Raw genomic sequence first — 22,897 nt, 5'->3', positions numbered from 1 at the left:
TTGGTGACATAAATGCCAGCCTAGTTGGCCGAATGGTTAGTGTGTCCACTCTCCAACCAAAAGGCTGACGGTTTGAATCTCGCAGTGGGCATGGATGTTTGTGATTATGAAAATACTAGTGGTGGTAGCCAGTAGATGGCGTTGGTGTAGATGATGTGGTTCACTGTAGCTGGTGGATTGAGTGGTGGAGACGGAGAGTTGTAGAGTAGAGTGGCCTCCTTGGAGATGTCACGTAATAATAATAAATTACACAGAAATAGTGGATATTAGAGATCCAATCTTATTTCAAAGCTGAATTTTGTGGAAACTATGAAAGTTTCATAATTTTGACCAGAGGGCTTATGATAATACAATCCTCAGCATCCGAGTTGTCTTAGCTTGCTTTACTTAAAAGAACATGACCACTGCCCAAGCCTCTGTATATTTACCTTGTATTAGTGCATTTGATAAAGGTTTCTTTAATATCTATTTCTATGTAATTTACATTGCCAAAATGAAGCCGTATGGTTGTTTCTTTATTAATTACTTTCATAATGACCAAGAGTTCACTTATGAAAAATACATTTCTCTGACATTGGATTTCTTCAGACTGAATGAGAGTTTTTGCTCTCATGGGTTCTGTTTGGTCTCTGAAGACGACCAACCAGTTCAAACCATCTGTCAGGTGAGTGAAACCTTCATCAAATAATGTACCCATAAGAGGTGAATATATATGGATACTTGGGCAGCAGTTATGTTCTTTAAGCAGTGCAAGCTAAGGCAACTTTGATGCCGAGCATTGTATTCTCATAGGCTCTCTGACAAAAATTATAACACTTTTGTAAAAATAATCATAATTTAAAATTCTGAATATTTTTACGTATTGTTTATGTTAGTATGTTTATTAGTTTTAGTTTCATAACACACATTGTCGGCACTTGCGATGTGCCCATTATTGAAATTGTTTTGTCAAAATGAAATGTAAAGAAGTTAAAAAATTGATGTACTTGCCGGATTTGAATAGTTGTGTTACTTTAAACAATTTATTTGTAGTTTAAAACATTAAGTTGTGTTTTATGAAGACATTCTTTTGTTGCTAACGGAGACACCATGTCAGTCACTGTATTTAGTTTCTTGCTTGCCGAGAAGTGTGATTGACGGCTGACAAGGAGAGTGTTTGGTATCGAAGTAATGGGAGAAAACAAGAGAGCATTTGGGAGGAAATAAGAACACAGTCCGGTAGATATTCAGGTTCGGAGGAAAATTAATAGTATATTCCGAAAAAGGAATCATAGAACTATGAAATTTTAAGGTGGAATAAGTATTGATAAATAAAAGAGAATATTGCTATAGATGTTTCAAAAGGAATATTGGAGGAAATGCTAATTGGAAGATCAATAGTAGATTCTGAAAAGGGAATCGTAGAACTGTGAATTTTTTAAGGTGGAAGAGTTAAGACTGTCAATAAGCATTAGTGAATAAAAGAAGAAATTGCTATTTATGTTCTAAAGGAATGTTCGAGGAAATGCTATTTGGGAAGTTTCATCTATCTTAAGGACGCCGGATCTAACTATTATTTCTACTGAAAAGAAGACAGAATTGAGTCAGGAAGAATTAATGTGTGATACATGAGTGATGAGAAAGGATCCTATGAAAATGAAGAATAAAGTCATATATCTTCGGAAAGGGCCTTGACAGAGAGAGGGCTATGAACATTTTGTCATTATGCAAACAAATGTTTAGACTAGTCTTAAGTGTAAGTTTATTTTTAAAAGGCCTTGGATCCAATAATTCTGTAGTTAGTTATAGTCATGTAAATTTGTTCGAAGTGTATGTATATTGTTTTGTTTTATTAAATGTGTTTATTTTGTATTTTGGTCTTGAGCCAGTGGTTTTTTTTTGATTCTGAAAGAAATAGTAAAATTGTTTTGTTTTATTAAATGTGTTTATTTTGTATTTTGGTCTTGAGCCAGTGATTTTTTTTTTGATTCTGAAAGAAATAGTAAAAAAGAGGTCATTGCATCAATCGGAGTGAACCCTTGTGCATATATAGATACACTCGGAAATAAAAAAAATAATTGTTAGAAATAAAGAGATCATCTCTATAAAGAGATTAGATTAATATTAATTAAAAATCCTTTCTTTAAACACTTTCATAGTTTCTACAAAAATTCAGCTTTGAAATTATATGTAATTAAAATTAAACAAAACTAAACACTTGAAAAACAGAATCATTAACTTACCATTAACTTCACTTATTGATACTCTTTTAAAAAATTTCTTCTTTATTCCTGCAATAATGAAACAAAATTTTATCAACTCAAAATGATAATGATAAAAAAAAATTATATCAAAAATCATTTACAATTGTTTTATATTTGACTTCACTTTCAACATTTTATTCCCTAAACTAATTTTCTAATGTAACTACTCAAACAGTGAGGGTCTTTCCTGAGTGACTTGAAAGTCCACAACTCCAACTTAGCTTTCCTTTTCCATTTCCACAAACCAAACTGAAAGACATACCAAGACATTTCTTGTAAGCAAATAATCCAGTGTAAATCAAACCATTTACGCTGGATTATCTGGATATAACAAATAATCATCTCTATTCCCTGAAACACTTTTCATTTTTCTTAATCAGTACTTTTTCCAAATATATCACAGAAATCAACTCTAGGTGATCTCTCTAGGGAAGCTGTAAGATAGTACATGGGAATAAACTTGATGGTAACAAACCAGGAGACCTCCCAACAAGCCAAACAATCCTGTGATCTCAGTACAAAAAAATGAAGGGGGACACTAGTGAAGCCATGCATGGACAAGACTGGATTCCTTCTGTGTGATGATGTTCACAATGCATGCTCTTACTCTTTATTTAACTCTTCTTATCCATCAAGTATGAAAGAGAAGATATAAAAATAGTTATTCTGCAGATCAATAAAAATCTTATACGTAAAAGAAAATAATAAACACACACACACAAAACAAAATTCGACCAAAAATATCATCAGTAAAAAAAAAAGAAATTTCCACATCCATCAATGATTAAAGATCATTATACATAGGACTGAGGCCAAAGTTGAAGCAAGGCCTTTCCTAAGCAGGAAAGGCCTTGCTTCAACTTTGCTTGAGGAATTCAAGCAAAGTTGAAGCTTTGCTTCAAAATTGCTTGAGGAATAAGCAGGCCTTAGGAAAGGTAAGGATACCAGAGATCAGATCCATTGCTTTAGACAGATCATAAAAAAGTAAAAAGAATTTAGACTCCCTATGAAAATGTGTTTCATATATAACTCTAAAGCTTTTGACTGTGTTCAGCATGTGAAACTGTGGGAAGTAATGGAAATAATGAGTTTTCCTCAACACATTATTAGGTTGATAGCTAACTTGTACAGTGAGCAAGAAGCCATGATAAGAACAGGTGTTGGATTAACTGATTGGCTTCAGGCTGGAAAGGGAGTTAGGCAAGGATGCCTACTTTCTCCCCACCTGTTTACTGTAGTGACAAAGAAGAAGTAGGACAAATTCTTGACAAAGTTAATGAGATCAGTAAGAACAGAGGCTTAATCTTTGTCTTGTTAGGATTGAGCTACAGTAAGAACAGAGGCTCAATACTAGCAAGACAAAGATTATGGTTCTCAAAAGAAATGCAGTCAGGGAAGCTCCTGAGAAACAAGTGTAGCTTAATAGAGAAAGAATTGAGGAAGTCAGCAAGTTCAAGTAAATGGAATCCATTATTAATGTGAAGAATTGCTGTTTTCAGAAGATGTAGAAGAAGATTAGGAATAGCTAAAACCAGTCAAAGACTTGTCTAAAATCTGGAAGGATGGATCTATATCCACAGGAACAAAGTTGAGGATTCTGGATGTAGCCGTTTTGTCAGCAGCGTCTTATGGATGTGATACTTGGAATCTAAAGACATCTCATAGGAAAAGGCTAACTGCTTTTGAGATATGGTGTTATAGAAGGCGTTGAGGATATCACATACTGAAAGAAGGACTGGATGGGTGCTAGAAAGGACTTGTAGAATTTTAATGCTGCTTGAGGATACTGACAGAAGATAGTTTAAATACTTTGGACACTGAAAGGAGGACTTCTCAAAACAGTAATAGAAGGTAAAGGTCCTGGAAAAAGAGGGAGGGGCAGACTGTCAATGAACTGGATGGATGGTATGTCTGGAGTGACTGATCTTCCAAGAGTTGAAGCCTCCAGAAAAGCAACAGCAGGACCACCTGGTGAGGACTGGTGTGGCACATCACTGAGCAACTGGGTGACCATATGGCATCTAATGTCCAGTGAATGGATGGATGGATCAATGATTCTAAATTTTTTTTTTGCATTTCAGATACTTTCTTAGGGACGTTAATGTCCACAATTCTAGCTTCACTTCCCAACTCCACAGATCAAGCTGGAAGCAGTATGAAGATAATTCCTGTTAGCAATGACTTAACACAAACTGTCCATCTATTTGCCAGAATACCAAATAATCCTTTCAACACTGACCTTTACCATTTTTTTTTAAACAATTTCTCCTTCCAAATATACTGTATGTCAGTTCTCTTGGTACTGAGACCACATAGCCTCGTCAAAGTTTCCTACAATGAAACTGGATTCATCTGATATCATTTGGATTACAACAGTGGCAAAAGTAATGATCTCCATGCTTCTAATGTCTCCCAATCCAAGGAAATATTTAGATCAGGAGAAGGGAATTTAAATGGAATGACAATCTACATTTTCGACTACACTCAAAATCCCCTATCACTTTCTAAGCCTCTGTGCTCCAACATGTGTGCCAAGACAGACCAAGAAATAAAGTCAGCATAACAAATGCCTTGAAACCAAAGTCAGCATCAGGTTCAACCTATACTGCAGTCTGCAACAGATGCAAAAATTACATAAATAAATGATAAAAATATACAATTCACAAACTTGAATTTCAAAAGACCGAATGCAAAAACTTGCTATCTGCTCAAATGGCAGTCAAGCCTTCTGGTAGTACCTTAGCACAGTGGGTGCAGCTTCTGTCCTTTTGTGCTTCTCACGTCCAGATGACACTATTAGTAACATTTGGGGAGTTCTTTTGATTGGTTGAACAGCGGGAAGGAGTGATGGCAAGGGGCAATCCCTGGAAGTTACAAAAGGAAACTGTGAGCAAGAGGGTGAGGAGTGGTTTCTTTGCATGGAGGGTGGTTGAACCGTGAAATGCATTGCATTGCCTGATAGAGTGGTGAGAGTGAGAACGGTCAACGAGTTTAAGGAGTGGTATGATAGACTTTGTGTTTCCTGGGAGGGACCTCCCACATTGAGTCTTGACAGACTTGTATTTCCTAGGAAGGACTTCCCGCAATGAGTCTTTTGACTCCTTGGAGGCCTAAATAATAATAATAATTATAACAGGAAATAGCTCATAATATGCATCCTCTATCATTAGCAACATATCAGACAAAATGCGTATAGCTTGGATACCCAGAGTTCAAATATACTCAAATTTTCTACTTTAGAATTACTAATCATTCTATATCACATTTATAATATTTTGTACTGATATGCATCATTCTATAGCTTTGCAACAAGCCTATATATATTCAGCCCGATCCTAAAAACAAGTGAACCTCCTTCAGTTCTCTCAAAAATCATGGGGAAAGCTGTCAAAGCTACTGTGCCTCAAAGTGTCACCACCTTGAGGCACAGTAGCTAATTAGTGACAGCATATATGGATTTTGCTGCTGCTGTCAATTAATATTAAGCAGCTTTAACCAACTTTATCTAGAGCAGGTAGAAAACTTGACCTACCTACCTTAGAGGAGTAATTGAGTACAATAGTAAAATTACAAAAGATATAAACATATGAATCTGTCTAGCATCACAAACTTTTGGATGACTGAATAAAATACGGAAGTCAAGCGACATCAAACAAGTAATGAAAGTAAGAATCTATGAGACAATGGTCCTTCCAATACTTCTCTATGGAAGTGAATGCTGGAATCTCAAAAAAAATGAAGAGAAAAAATTATTAACTACTGAAATGGGTTGGCTAAGAAGATTACTTGGAGTATCTCTGCTGGATAGACTAAGAAATGAAGACATAAGGAAATGACTAAAACAAGAACAATAATAGACAAAATCCAAGAAAGAAGACTGTGATGATTTGGCCATGTGACAGGAATGGAAACAGAAAGGTTACCAACTAAAGCCCTGTATATATATAAAACGATGGAAGATAAAAGATCCAAAGGGCGGTTGAGAATTAGACAGATTATAGACAAAATAAAAGAGGACCTGAAAACCAAATCACAACAAACGACACCAAATTGGACAGAATTGTTCAGACTCTCTAGGGACAGACAGAAGTGGAAAGAGTTCAATTGGCATCATCATCCATATGGATGATGGAAGAGAAAGAAGAACGGTGCAGCAAAACTAGTGTGGTCACTCAACATTTCCAGATCATTTAATTGGGTTTAGAAGTACTTAATTACTTACCATGCTACCAGCTTATAGTCTACCACCTACTTTACACAATTGAGTCACTGGTTTCCTCATGGATGTTTATTATGCAATGAGGGATGTTTCCTTCTTTTCAGATTTCTCTACCAATGATGGTGTACTGAAAGACTCTGTAATTTCATCATGCTTTTTTTCATATAAAATAAATTGCCTCTCACAAACCAAAAATCCTCTCCTTATTGCTGATCTTCTTCATCTCATAAACCATGTAGTTCTCATTCGTTGTAAATCAAGATCTTCACAATCAATGCATTAACTTGATTCAGGTTCGCTTGCCATTCTTCAGTAGGATAAGAATCATCTGGTGAATTTCAATGCTAACAAAATCCAGTCATGTTATTTCTCACAAGAGAGATCACATCCTTTATATGTGATAACACTCAGATCTCTAGGCATGATCAAATTTATCTTCAAGAGCTTACTACATTTCTAGTCTTTGTTGGAATAAAGACATCACATCCATAGCATATAATTAGTATCTTAAATGCTTGTTTTTATGCTCAAGATGCTATAAGTGGTATTCGCCACATAAATCCTGCCAACTTTAGAAAAACCTCCCTAAAAATGCTTGATTTTATCCAGAAAATGATAAAAGTGGGGAGTCCTACTCTAGAAAACACCGTCTATCATACCACTCATTGAACCCATTCAACATTTGTGCTCTTGCCACTCTATCAGGCAATGCATTCCATGGCTTAACTACCATAGAAACCTGAATCATAATCATAATAATAATAATAATAATAATAATGACAATCAGGTTAACAGAAAACTGCTTTTCCACAAATTCGCTCCAATTACTTTCTCACTTTTTTGTTTCTGCCCTTTCTATATATATTTTCATTGGGAAATTTTGCCAAACTAGCTACGATCATTTTCCTTTAAGAATAGAAACTAATGGTCAACTTTCATTATGCATTTCAGTTTCTAACCCACTAAACAATGAATGACTGAGGTAACGTGAATCGGAAGGCGAGAGATCTGGAGTTAATGTTTGAGAATGTAGAGCAGAAGAGTGTGAGAGTGAAGATAGTATGTTACCCAGATATGATACTTAATGCAGGGTTGAGGAGAAGAGCATCATAATTAATAACATGATGGCAAGAATGCATTGAAAGAGAAGCTTGGATTATGTGGATGTCTGGAGTTTTGATGATAGAAGAGAGCTGTATGCAAGAGATGGATGCATTTGAACAAAGAAAGAGACAGGCATTTGGAGAGATTATTGTTCTCTCAGCAAGTGAGAGTGTTAGGACAGAGAAACTAGAGTTGTCAGGGTGGATGGTGGCCTCTTGTGGGAATAATTGCTTGGGAGATGAGAAAATGCATGGCATATTGTAAAATCAAATGGAGTTTGGAGGTCTGCTTTCAAACACTTTATGTCCTTTATTATGCTCAAGATATTATAACTGTTGTCTACTGTATAAATCCTAAAACCACCTAACTTTAGAATACTGTTTGGAATATGCATGAAAAACCTTCCTAAAATACCTGATGCTACCCTGAAGACTGCAATCAAGTTAACAGACAACTCCTCTTCCACAGATTCTCCACTACAGATTCACTTTCTCAGACTCTTTCTGACTTTACTATAGGTATTTTCACTGGACAATTCTAGCAAACCAACAAGAACTGTTCCTTCACTTTCCTTTGAGCCTATAAGAATAGAAGCTTCTGGTCAACTTTAGTTTATCGCATCTGCTTCAAATCCACCAAAACAGTCCATTCCATCTGCAATATTCTTGGGGACATCCTTACACTGTTTCCTAGTTAACCTCTCTCAATCTCTTCATTCATCCTCCTCAACTCAGTTTACATACTTTCCATTTAATTTCTTAAAATGTTTCAATCCAGGTTCTGCTTTCACCCAACATTCACTCAAACAATCAATGCCATTCATCAAAATATTTCCTCATGCCACACACACACAAAAATCAAATCCATTGAATGTTAACATGCACCTGTTTCCAGCTCATTATCTCCACTTAAAGTCTGAGACAGTAACTCAAGTTCTGCACTTCCAACATTGAATTCACACATTCTTGTTCCTCACATGGCACAATTTTAAGTTGTAGGAAGTGTTATTTGCACCACAAGTGGATCATGCTACAAAATCCTTTATTAATGTATGTAACAAAGTCTTTAAATGGCGGCAAGCTGGATTTTGAACCGTAACGGGAAGTTATGTAGAAAACAGAAAAGGAATCAAAGATGATAAAGGTGACATGAAAACTGAAGATAAGGATATCCTAGATGTTTGGAGTAATTACTTTGAGACTGTTAAATGAAACAAGCAGTGACAGAACCATACTAGAATATTTTCAAAAGAAATGCAAAGAGGAGTGCATATCAATACTTGGTAGAAAAAGCCATCAAAAACCTCAAATGCAGAAAAGCAACTAGAGTAGATGATATTTGACCAGAAATGCTTAAATACAGAAATACAAATGTTTTGCAGCAAGTCTCTGACTACATGGAGGGCAGATGTTAATAATAATAATAATTCAGAGGGCCTGGTCAGACGGTTGAATTCCAGATGATTGGAGCAGAGCTCTAATAGTTGCCATTATAAAAAAAAAAGAATAAAGCTGAATGTGAGAATTACAGAAGAATTTCTCTAAATAGTTCCAAGTAAGATTTATGCAAGCATACCTGAAAAGAGATTGAGAAAGACAGTGGAAGAAAAACATGGAGAGGAACAAGTTGGATTCAGGCCAAAAAAGAGGGTCAAGATCAATTTTTACTTTACGACAAATAATTGAGAAATCATGAGACTACGACAAGGATTTGTACTTTTTGTAGATCTGGAGAAGGCATATGACAAGGTGCCCAGAGAAAAGCTTCTCAAAACACTACACTTATATGGGGTAAATGGATCATTTTACAGAGTAATACATAGTCTATATTTAAGTTGTAAGTCAGCAGTTAGAATTGAAGGAAATACAGGATGATGGTTTTGATGTAAAATCAGGGATAAGACAAGTTGTCTGCTTGCAGGAGGAAAAATCCCAGATAAACTGGGGAGAAGAACCCTGCTGTCTAAGACCGGCTATGTCTGATCATTAATGAGAAAGATCCCTAAGCTCCTCATATCGTTGATGAGAATCTATCCCAGGACACTGCTTTCCCAGGCATATAATTGCAAAGTGCATAGCCACTCGGGTAACCGAGCGGACCGAAATTTGACATGAAAATCAGCAATAAAAAGACCAAAACTATGAAAACTATGAACACATAAAACAGATTTTAGAGCAAATAAAAGATTTCACTATTTAGGCACAGATTTTAGTGAAAACGGCAAGTTAAATCTGGAAATGAACAACAGAATAAGAAAAGTTAGTACGTGGGTAGCCACTGAATAAATTAAGTCCAATGTGAAATAAGTGAGAAATTAGCCAAAACACCAAACTAGCAATATATAAGACAGTGTTTGAAACAGTTTTGGATCTCAGAGTTGGGTTAGAAATAAGGCACCCGATCAAAGGCCTAGTGACCACAGCTATGAGGGTTCTGAGAAAAATTAGAAGAGTGAAGAGATGGCATCAACGGAAGAATCATATTAAAAATGAAAATATTAGAACGGAACTTGATATTATTAGCATTCAAGAATGTGTAAGTGGAGCTAATCCAAGATGATATTGGCCATTTGAATAGAATAGGCGAGGAAGGGTAAGCGACTCTGGTGTTCAATGTCAAGATGGTAGGAAAGAGACCCAGAGGAAGAGAAAGAGACCAAGATCAAGGTGGATTAATTTAGTCAGAAGTACCTTAGAACCATGAAACATTAGATATGACAATATTGTAGTACTGATTAGTAATAGTCTAGTCAGTATTCCAATACTCTCATATCTATCATATCTAAATAGTAATAGACTAATTTAAGTTTTAAAAGTGGTATACCATGAGTAGACATACAGATACAAAATTAATAACGGAAAACTCACGTACAAAGATTATTTAATAGTATAATTTTTGCCTGTGTGTCACAGCCATCTTCAGTACATTTTAAACTCAAATTAAACAATAACTGACAATTCCAAAAAGCCACCTAAGTAGCTGGTGTAAGATAACTAAAAAGGTCAATAAATTTCCTAACAAAAAAATAAATAAATAAATAAATAAATAATAAAATAAAAAAAATGTATATAGCTGATTTATAAAGTCCTATCTCTCATAAAGGGGCTAGACGTAAACCATCAGATCTGTTTAAGTCAGGCGAATGAAGTCAAGTTCCACGTTTCTTTATAAAGGCGTTCCATGAGGAACCGACTTTTGTGAAGGCCTCTTGTCTTTCTCCAATGAACTCTATGTCTAGTGAAGATGGCATGTTCTGCAAGTCCAGACTTTTCAGGTTTCAAGTATTCAATATAAGATTGGATTCTTCTAGCCGAATAGAGGCAAATCTTCCTGTTTGTCCGAAATAAGATAATTCACAAGAGCACGGAATCTGGTAGACACCTGGATAATTAAGACGTGGAAGCTTTATCCTTAGGAGAAGTGAGAAAGATGGAGATTTTTCTAAATGGTCGAAAGGCAACAAAAATATTCAGTGGTTGTAAAACTTTTGCTATATGTTCACTTTGCGATGTAAGTTCGACTAGGCATTTTCTTCCAAAACAATCCTGTTTTGTCAGCGTCAAACACTTGATCAGGACAATATTTACCATCTTCAATAATTGTGGCTAACTTCTCTTAAAACTTTTTGGCTGCTTCTTCATCTGCTGCTGCAACCTCGCCTGTAATCTTCACATTATGAAGTGGATTCCTTTTTAAAAACCCGGTTTACCATCCTTTGCTAGCTGAAAATTCTTTATCAGCCTGTGAAGCGGAAGTAGATGGCTCCAATTGCTTCATCTGTTCATAAAACCGAAGATCATTTTGTTTAATTAAATAACCACTTATAGGAATTCCCCTTTGAGTTAATTCTTCAATCCAAATTACAAGGGCTCATTCCGTGTTTTCTAATAAAGCATCTCTTGAGTACAATGATAATTTGGCACTTAATTTTGTGCCAGAAATGACAGATTTTCTTACTGTGACTTCATTCTTTTTAATTGCTCTTATATTAGATTCGCCTAAATTAAAATGTTTACCAATCACCGTAGATCCCACTTCCTTTGCAAAGGATCTAAAATTGCAGTTTACATTTCCAAAGAAATTGCTTTTTTTTCAGTGTTTTTTTCCTCCATTGGGCAAAATTCAATTAATTATTAATTAATAATTAATGATCAATTATTAATTAATAATAAAAATCAGCTAAATTAACAATTCATTATTAATGAATACATTACAAAATAACCAAGGTGTTCCATGAAAATTTCAGGATTTGTGAAGTGTTTCCATCATTGGAACAGTTTGGGAAACACTGGATTACCCTATTATCAAAATGGATTCTCCTGTTGACATGTGCAGGTGTCGAAAGGTCTTGCATCTGTGGGCGTTTTCTTGCCTCTGCAATATAGTGGCTATTGAGGAGGGCATGTTGTTTACCGCGAGAGCAAGTTACTATCACCCCGCTTTGAACGTGTTTCAGCTTTTTTTCATTTGCAAGGTATACGCAAAACTTTCTAATTTCTTTTTTCAAAAAGTAAAATCAGGGGTGCAAGTCATATGCGAGGGCAAGTTATTATTATTATTAAGGGTGAGTCCAAGGAGTCCTTAGACTCATCGAGGGAGGCCCTAAACATCATGTCCATCACAACTGTTCGACATTCACACAGTATCTATCATACTTTGCCTTGAACTCATTCACTGTCATAGCATCCACAACAGACTCTGGCAGCTTATTCCACTCATTCACCACTCTAAAAGTAAAAAATCCAGCTCTAACACCCTTACTAACCACACTCTTGCCCAGCTTCCATGGATGGCCCCTAGTCCTTCCACCACCAGTCCTGTTCTCAAAAATATCCTCTGAATTAATCCTATAGAATCCCTTCAGCAATTTAAATGTCTCGATCATATCTCCCCTTTTCTGCCTATCAACCAATTTCTCCAATCCACAAATCTTCAACCTGTTTTCATAAGGTTCATTCCATAGACCTGCTATCATCTTGGTCACTCACCTGTGGATCCTCTTAACCTCCTCTCCGTCAATAAGAAACCCTGGTGCCCATAACTGGGCACAGTAGTCAAGATGGGGTCTTATCAAGGCTCGATACAAAGGAACAATAACGTGCTTATCTCTGCTCATCAAAGAATTCTTCAGCATTCAAGGAATTTGATGAGCTGATTTAGCCACTTTTGCAATGTGCCCCCTAAACTTCAACTCCCTATCCACCAACACTCCCAAGTCCCTGGCCTCATCAATCTCCTGGAGTACAGTTCCACTAACGTGATATACTGCTGCTAATCTTTTCACCCCAAAATGCATAACCTTACATTTTGCCACATTAAATTGACATCCATTCTCCTTAGCCCAGACCTCCAATCTATCCAAATCATCCTGCAAAATTTTGACATCTTCTGCATTCACTATTGCCCTACCCAACTTTGCATCATCAGTGAACAAATGAACCATCCCTCTCAGTTCCTTCCCTGTATTGTTAATGAACAAATTAAACAGCAGTGGTCCAAGAACAGAACCCTGCGGCATACCACTAGTCACAGGCCATCTTTTGGACTCTACTCCTGAGTAAACTACTCTCTGGTATCTCTCCATCAACCACCCTCATATCCATCTCAATAACCCTATATCCTTTCCCATATGTTGCAGTTTATGGATTAGAATTCCATGTGGTATCCTGTCAAAGGTCTTAGCCAGGTCCAGCAGTATCACTGTAAACCCTTTACCCTTATCCAGCTCAGCCATCACTGAGTTATAAAACCTGAGCAAGTTACTGAGGCATGATCTACCCTTCACAAAACCATGCTGTCCCACATACAGTATCTCATTTTCATCAATTCATTCCTGTATTTTTCCCTTGACTACTTTCTCCAAGACTGATAATGACTCCTGATTGGTCAGTAATTTGCAACATTAGTCTTGGATCCTCCTTTATGCAGTGGAACTATTTTCCCCTCTTTCCACCCCTTCGGGACTAAACCAGGCCCGAGACTCAGATTAAACAATATGGTCAGGGGCACTGACAATTCTTTGGCAGCTTCACGTAAGCCCAGTGCTGGTATACCATCCAATCCCACAGATGTATTTACATTAAGGTTCTGTAATAGACTATTCACCTCCACTTCATTCACCACAATTCCCATATAAACTAATGGTTCTTTCATTCCTTCAATGTCACCACCTGGATGATATACTCTTGCAAAGTGCTCACTCAGTAATTCCACTATATCGACTGATTCAGTGACCACCCTACCATCGGCATTCCTTAAAATCATTCTACCGTGTATAGTTTTTCTTTTACTTACAGCATATTGAAAGAAATGTTTGGGATTATCTTTAGCTTGCATGGCTATTTTTCCTTTCATAATCCACTTTTGCTTTTCTTATCACACTAGTTATCCTTCAGACCTGAGCTTTATACCGGTCATGTGCCTGCAGGTCACTTTTCTCCTTAAATTCCTTCCATAGTTGTTAATTTTTTGCAACTCAAGTTTAATGGTGTTATTTTTCCATTTAACCCCTACATGATTTATTATTCGGACTCTAGGTATACAGTCAGCCATTACCTCCTGCCGGCCTGGTTCGCCGAATGGTTAGCGTATCTGCTCTCCAGCCAAAAGGTTGCGGGTTCGAATCCCTCTGTGGGCATGGATGTTTCTGATTGTCTGTGAAAGTACCAGTGGTGATAGGTGGCAGTAGATGGTGTTCATGTTAGATGATGAAGGTTGGTGGAGTGGTGAAAGGAGAAGTTGTAGAGTGGATGCCCTCCCTCAATGAGTCTTTGAATTTCCTGGAGGTGTGATGTAATAATAATAATAAAATGCTCCTTGACCTCTTCCATGCCCTATCAACATCCAGCCCTTGCAGTTTTACATGCCATGGCACTAAACCAAGCAATCTGCTAAGGTTGCCATACTTGCCAGCACAGTAATTCCACAAGTACACTGTCTTAATTGAAAATTTCACACATTTAGCCACCTCCCGAGTCAAGACCCTATGATCACTCTCACCAATAGGTGGCAACATAGTCATATTCATTACAGTCAAATTTCTAGATGCTATTACTAGGTCGAGCACTCTTGAACCCCTAGTATTTTTTATTACATGCTGTCTCAGAGAGTTATCCCTTAGTAACTGAATAAAATCCAGTTCCTTCCTCACATGTGTCCTCTCCTCCTTCCAATCAATGTTACCATAGTTGAAATCCCCCATAATAATTACCCTCATTCCACTTATTTCATCAATATGTATATGCATACTATCTCCACCATCTATTCCATTACCCTGGTCTATTATTATCCCAAGACCTCATGGAGTTAAAGACTCATCTGAGAGGTCCTTTTATCACACACACACACATCTCATCATACCATGTCTTAAACACACTCAAATTCCTTGCAGACACACTCTCAGGCAAGGTATTCCAATCATTCACAACTCTGCACAAAAAAAAAAACATGCCTCTCACTCCCCTACTCACATCCTCTTTATACAGTTTCCAGGGATGACCTCTGGTTCTCCCCTGATCTCCCACTATTCTCTGTAGAACTTCTCCACCATTGATTCTATAACAACCCGTTACCAACTTGTAGGTCTCTATCATATCTCCCCTCTTCCTCCTGCCCACCAGACTCTGCAAATTGCATCTCCTCAATCTTTCCTCATACTCAACATTCCAGAGGTCAAGAACTACCTTAGTCAGTCGCCTATGGACCCTTTCCAACATCTCTTCATCCTGCTGAAAACCTGGTGACCAAATCTGGGCACAATAGTCCATGTGTGGCTTAATCAAAGGCTTAAACAACGGAACAAGAATCTCCCTACTTTTACACGTCAGTGTCCTCCGCATCATTCCCAGAAGCCTTTGTGTTGTCTTTGCAATTTTGGCGATGTGCCCCTAAATTTTAGATCTTTATCCACTATTACCCCCAGATCTCTTATTTCCTCTACCTCCAATAATATATTCTCACCAAGCATAAATTCTGCATCCCATCTTTGTTTTCCAAATTTTAAAACTTTACATTTTGCAACATTGAAACTCACATCCCCATTTCCGTGCCCAATCACTCAATTTATTCAAATCTTCTTGCAAGGCCTCAACATCTTCACTACTCTTTATGGTTCATCCCAACTTTGCATCATCTGCAAACAATTGAATATCTCCATCCAAATCTTTGCCAATATCATTAATATACAAGTTAAACAGTAATGGCCGTAAAACAAACTCCTGAGGCACTCCACTAGTGACTTTCCTTTTCCTGGATATTGCACCCCCATACACAACTTGTTGATACCTATCAGACAGCCAGTCTCCAGTCCAATGCACTAATCTAATATCCAACCCCATCTGCTCTAGTTTGACTGTCAACTTATCATGAGGTACTCTATCAAAAGCCTTTGAGAAATCCAAGTATATTACTGTGACTCCTTCTCCTCTGTCCAAGGAAGCAGTCACTTTATTTAATAAGTAAGTAGATTACTAAAACATGACCTCCCTTTAGCAAATCCATGCTGTCCATCAAAGATAATACCATTGTTGTCAACCCAACTCTGGATCCTAGTTCTCACAAGCTTCTCCAACAACTCAACCACAACACCTGACACACAGATAGGCCTATAGTTTGATGCTCGAGTTTGATCACCTCCTTTATGAAGTGGCACAATCTTGCCCTCCTTCCACTCCTTAGGAACTTGACCCAGTGCAAGACTCATACAAAAAAAAATGTCAAGGGCAGCATCAGCTCTCTTGCACATTGCTTTAGAATACACGGTGATATGTTATCATGTCCCACAACCTTATTTACATCTAGTTTGCTGAACTCCCCATACACCTCTTGCTCACTTACAGTCAGTCTCTCCTCCCCATCATCAACTGCTCTCAATCTCTCCATGAAGTCACATTCACAAGATTGAAAGATCTTTATGAACTGCTCATTAAGTTCCTCCACCACACATTCTGCAACAGTTGTCTTTATACCATTTTCTCCAATCAATGTCATCCTTCCATAATCATTCTTTCTTTTGCTGGCTACATATTGAAAGAACTCCCTAGGATTTTTTTTGGCTTCATTAGCTAACTGCTGTTCATACCTCTCTTTAGCTACTCTCACCAACCAAGTCACACTCCTTGGCTGGTCTTTGTAAACCTCATGAAATTGGTTATTTCCACTTCTGTTATGCTGCCACCACAATGCCCCCTTTCTCTGTATCGCATGCTTAATCTCTTTATTCATCCATCTCACACCAACCTTATTTAACCTTCTCAACCTTGGAATACATTTAGACATTGCATCTACTAGATAGTTTTTGAAAATCCCCCAAGCTGCATTGATCTCTTTTCCAGCTAACTCCTCATTCCATGCTACACCTGCAAGCTCTCTCCTGAGCTCTTCATAATCACCCCCCCCCCTTGTAGTTCCACATATCCCCTTTTCTCATAGGGGTCCTCACACTGCCGGCACCCACCCAGGTAATCACCTCATGGTCACTCTCACCGATTGTGGATGATTTGACACCTCATTTATAATTACATCCTCTGATGAGATGACCAAATCCAAGACCCTTAATCCTTGCATGCCCTCTGTTACATACTGTCTGAGGTAGTTATCCCTCAAAAACTCAAGAAACTCATTTTCTTTACTTCCAGTTGCTATCTCATCATTCCAGTCTATATTGCTGTAATTAAAATCACCCATAATGATCACCCTTTTCTTATTTGCTTGGCTGATTTGACTATACATTTCACTATCAACACCATCCACATTACCTGGTCTATAACAATATCCTACCAAGTATTTGATTCCATTCCCCTCTATCTCACACCATACTGCCTCAAAACCACTAGCACTATTTCCGCCTTGCATCTCTACTTTGTATGGACATAATTCTTTCTCTATCATCAATAGCACTCCTCCTCCCTTTTTATCCCTTCTATCCTCACAAAACACATCATACCCTTCCATCTCTATTCCTGTCAGGATGTCACCCTCTTCCAACCATGTCTCACTTATTCTGACAATCTTTGGGTGAACAGACACAATTAGTGCAACCATTTCATCTGTCTTGTTTCTTATACTTCTAGCATTTGTATACAAACACAACAACTCATTTCTTGATTTACAGCTAGTTCCACTGATACCACTCACTCGATGTGATCTCTCCATGCTCGACTGGGGCCATTTCCCTTTCTACTTCTTCATTTTAGAACCCTTTTCAATTCCAACTGTTTCATCTTGATCCCTGTATCCCATTTCTTTCCTACCTACACATGTTCTCACCTCCTCTTGGAGTATCCACCTTTCTCACGCTGTGTACCCCTGTCCACCCTGAGCTTCCCCGTTTCCCTGCTCCTCTTGCACACCCAGCCTCTCATTTTCTATACTCGTATCACTCACTTCCCCATTCATATCCACCTCTTCAATCTCTCCTGTCTTACTCTTCTGCTCTTCCACATCACTCCCCCTCTCGATCTGATTCATTCTCTCTATTCACTTTTCTACCTTCCAACAGCAGTCTCTCCAAGTGACTCACACCATAACCACTCAAATGCAGTCCATCACTCCCATACAGCTCACTTCGTCCCTCAAACTCATTGCACACATTAACAAACTGTACTCCCATCCCCTAACACATTTCAGTCAGCATATCATTCATAATCCTTGCTCTCCATAAGCAGCACCCAACTGTACATTTTGTTCCGTTAGTCTCAATCTTACACCAAATAGCCTTAAATGAACTCTTTTCACTATCCTGCAATACAACTTCTATTCTCCTTGGTTGCAGTTCATCAGCTATCATCAATAACACTCCTTCCCCCCATTTTATTCTCTCTGTCCCTCCTGAACACACTATACCCTACACATTCTATCCCACTAACTATATCATCTTCAGTCAGCCATATTTCACTAATGCCAATAACCTGTGGCCAGGAAGAGCCAACCAAGGCCAAAAATTCTTTCTTCTTGTTCCTAATACTCCTGGCATTAGTATACATGAAATGCAGTGGTCCATTTGTCCCCCCCTAACTATCCCATTCTGATTTCCTGTCCTTCGTACTGGCTCGGGCTCATTATATACGTTCTTACACTCGACTGCCTCACTTATGTCTGTATATCCACTTCCTCCCCTCCTTAAAAGTTCTAGTTTCCCTGATTTTGCACATCCACTCTCACTTCACTCAGCAACACTTTTTCCAGTCTTCGCACACTAAATCCATTCATCTTGTACAAAATACTTTCGCCCATCAAAATACACCTAACTCTATCAGTCTTTTCTTTCACTACCTCTAATAATTCCTGGCCACAGGTTATTGGCATTAGTGAAATATGGCTGACTGAAGATGATATAGTTAGTGGGATAGAATGTGTAGGGTATAGTGTGTTCAGGAGGGACAGAGAGAATAAAATGGGGGGAGGAGTGTTATTGATGATAGCTGATGAACTGCAACCAAGGAGAATAGAAGTTGTATTGCAGGATAGTGAAAAGAGTTCATTTAAGGCTATTTGGTGTGAGATTGAGACTAACGGAACAAAATGTACAGTTGGGTGCTGCTTATGGAGAGCAAGGATTATGAATGATATGCTGACTGAAATGTGTTAGGGGATGGGAGTACAGTTTGTTAATGTGTGCAATGAGTTTGAGGGACGAAGTGAGCTGTGTGGGAGTGATGGACTGCATTTCAGTGGTTATGGTGTGAGTCACTTGGAGAGACTGCTGTTGGAAGGTAGAAAAGTGAATAGAGAGAATGAATCAGATCGAGAGGGGGAGTGATGTGGAAGAGCAGAAGAGTAAGACAGGAGAGATTGAAGAGGTGGATATGAATGGGGAAGTGAGTGATACGAGTATAGAAAATGAGAGACTGGGTGTGCAAGAGGAGCAGACTGTATATCCACTTCCTCCCCTCCTTAAAAGTTCTAGTTTCCCTGATTTTGCACATCCACTCTCACTTCACTCAGCAACACTTTTTCCAGTCTTCGCACACTAAATCCATTCATCTTGTACAAAATACTTTCGCCCATCAAATTTATCTCCTTTCAAATCATTCGTTCCCACTATGACTATCATTTCTTTCACCCTCTGCTTTTGCGCTCTAATACTCTCACTTACATCCTTAATTTTCGCACCCAGTAAGTACGATTTAGTCAAACTCTCATCTATCACACCTCTCACTAACGAGTCACCGTACAACACTCTTTCCTTCATTTCTGAAACACTCCAAGTCATACGCTTATTTTTCCTTTCATACACTTGTTTATTTCTGTTAGCTGAGTCACTCAGGAAAGAGTTTTGCAGTTGCTCCAACTGCCAATTCACCTTATGTATTACTCGCGTAACCATGCAGTCTCACTCATTACAGCTAATTTCTAATTTTTTTCATCATTCAAACCATTTTCTCTCTCTGTATAATTACCTTCACACTCTCTTTCATCGCCGCTCTCATTGCTATCTTGTACAACATCACAATTTACTATCAAACCACTATTTTCTCTCACATTCCGGCTTTCTTCTACAACTACTATCTCACAACCTGACACACACTTCAATTCCTCACTTTCCTTACATTTTCGGCAAAGTCTCCCACCACTATCATTATCTATCCAGACTCCAGCCTCTTTTGTAAAAGCATACATCCCGCACACATCACACTGGACGAATTCCCTTAAATTAAAGTTTTTGAACAAAGATGGCGAAGTTTTGGTCGCCTTTATTTTTTTCGTCGCATTGCTGCCATGTGCTACACTATCAATCGTATCTTTAAACTACTAGTTTAGATAAAGCGGAAATCACACCAAAAATCACACAGACAGACCAAGTTACCAAAAACAAATAATACTACGTTAATATAAATCAATATTGCCAATTTTTTCTCAAAATAATGCTTATCTTTTCAGAAGCTCTCTGCAAACACTACCAATGTTACAAATACAAATGTTATATTCAAGTAAGTAAGGTATTTAAATTATGGATAAGTACATTGGTACCTTTTTTAAACAGAAAAATAGCTCGGATGACAGTTTTATTTATTCGTATGGGGTTTCCTCCCTATTTCTCCCCCATCCCTACTGGGACAAGTTGAGCCCCCTCAAGGGGGGTTAAGTATTTATGACTGTAGAACTGTGTGTGTTCACGGGATGACAGTGACAATACAAAATGAGTTTGTAATGATAGTTTGTGTGTAGTTTCTGAAGAGAAGATCTCTAATGAATCCACAGAAACACAGAATTCCCATCAGTTGCAATGCGATAATATTAACACGCTGAATGAAAAGAAAGATTTGCTGACTTGCTGGACACTCGACCAGTAGATCGCATTCAAAGGTAAATACAATTGGTTATTTTGTAGGAACATTTTTCTGTTTTGTGACTTTTCTGCCTTTACAGTAATTATGCCTACATAAGAAACAGATGGAAAATATACTTTGAGGGACTTCTGAATGAGGAAAATGCAAGGACTCACAGAGGAGATGGGCAGCCTTCTGAGGGGATGGTGCAGAACATCAGTAGAATGGAAGTGACGGAGGCCATGAAGAGGATGAGGAATGGAAAAGCGGTGGGCCCCCGACAGAATTCCAGTGGAGGCATGGAAGGCACTGGGGGAAGAGGGAATTGACCTGCTGTGGGACCTGTTCATGAAAGTTTGCCAACAGGAAAATATACCCGAGGAATGGAGGGAGAGTACTCTTGTTCCCATCTACAAGGGTAAAGGGGATGCACAAGACTGTAAAAATTACAGAGGAATAAAGTTGATGTCCCACACAATGAAGATCCTAGAAAGGGTTCTTGATGGTAGATTGAGGGAGGAGGTGGAGATTGCAAAGGAACAATTTGGCTTCATGCCTGGAAGATCAACAACAGATGCTATCTTTGGGTTACGACAGATGATGGAAAAATATCGAGAGAAACAAAGGGCGCCACATCTGTTATTTATTGATCTGGAGAAAGCATACGATAGAGTGCCAAGGCAAGAAGTCTGGAGGTGTCTGAGGGAGAAGAAGGTGCCGGAGAAATATGTCAGGTTGGTGCAGGAAATGTACAGAAATGTGAAGACAAGTGTTCGGACCTGTTTGGGACAGACAGAAAGTTTTCAAGTAACAGTTGGCTTGCATCAAGGGTCAGCATTAAGTCCGTTTCTGTTTAATATTGTGATGGAGGTGGTAACAGAGGAGGTGAGAGAAGATGCACCTTGGACAATGTTGTATGTAGATGACATCTTGCTGTGTGTAGATTCAAGAGAAGAAGCAGAAACTAAACTGGAAAGATGGAGAAAAGTACTGGAAGAGAGAGGTATGAGACTGAGCAGAAGTAAGACAGAGTATATGTGTTGGTTAGTGGGCGGTGGCCAGGAGACAGACCTGGAGCTGGAAGGAAATGTCATCAGGAAGGTGAGAGACTTTAGATACTTAGGTTCGACAGTGGAAGAAGATGGAGGAGGTGAGAAGGAAGTGGGATGCAGGATACAAGCAGGTTGGAGGAACTGGAGGGAGATGGCTGGAGTGTTATGTGATAAGAGGGTGCCGATCAATCTGAAAGGCAAAATTTATAGGACAGTAGTGAGGCCAGCTATGACATATGCTATAGAAACTGTGGCCCTGAGGAAAAATAACATTAGCAGGATGGAAGTAGCAGAGATGAGAATGCTTAGGTGGATGTGCGGTGTGACCAGAAAGGATCATCTGAGAAATGACTATGTCAGGGGAACAGTGAAAGTTACGAACTTAGGAGCGAAAATACAGGAGGCAAGGTTGAAATGGTTTGGTCATGTGATGAGGAGGGAGGACAAATATGTGGGAAGAAGGGTCATGCAGATGGATGTGCAAGGAAGGCGGAAGCGTGGGCGGCCAAAGAAGAGATGGAGGGAGCTGGTAGAAGAGGACTTGAAGATGAAGAACTTGAATGTGGTGACAGCCCAAGACAGGAAGGTGTGGAGGAGACTCATAATAAACAGTGACCCCACTTAAGTGGGAGAAGCTGCAGAAGAAGAAGAAGAAGAAGAAGAAGACAGTAATTATGCCTACATTATTGTGTTTTTATTCAACAATTGTTTACAGTTTTGAATGTGTATATAAAGTCAATATCAACATTAGCCTGATTACGAAAGTGTGATGAAAGGGATGAGGAGGTTTGGAGCTTTCCCAGATAGTATTCAAAAGGTAAATACAATTGGTTATTTTGTATAGGGCCCCGAAACTTATTAGTTTAGAATTTAACCACTGGGAAAGGGTTTGCATCCACCTCAAAACTCTGAAACAGAATTTGGAAACATATTTTCTGAATAGCTTTTATAAGAAATTTCTGTGGATTCACGATCCATTTCAGGCTTGCAGTCACGAGAACGACCTTTCAT

The 22,897-nt window shown here is 38.3% G+C and overlaps 1 protein-coding gene across 1 annotated transcript in view; it reads right to left on the bottom strand.

Annotated features, from left to right (window-relative positions):
• l(2)k14505 (ATP synthase mitochondrial F1 complex assembly factor 2 homolog l(2)k14505) overlaps positions 1-22,897 on the bottom strand; it is a 116,990-nt gene that overhangs the window by 89,646 nt on the left and 4,447 nt on the right. The window contains exon 2 of the mRNA XM_090407318.1: positions 2,223-2,270. The gene's annotated coding sequence lies outside the window, so the exon portion shown is untranslated. The remainder of the gene's footprint in view (positions 1-2,222; positions 2,271-22,897) is intronic.

Source organism: Typopeltis vanoorti, chromosome 17 (assembly GCF_054136105.1).
Source record: "Typopeltis vanoorti isolate ZY-2024b chromosome 17, IOZ_Tvanoo_1.0, whole genome shotgun sequence".
Taxonomy (NCBI): Eukaryota; Metazoa; Arthropoda; class Arachnida; order Uropygi; family Thelyphonidae; genus Typopeltis; species Typopeltis vanoorti.
Note: the sequence above shows the minus strand (reverse complement) of the source record. Positions and strands in the feature narration are given on the sequence as shown.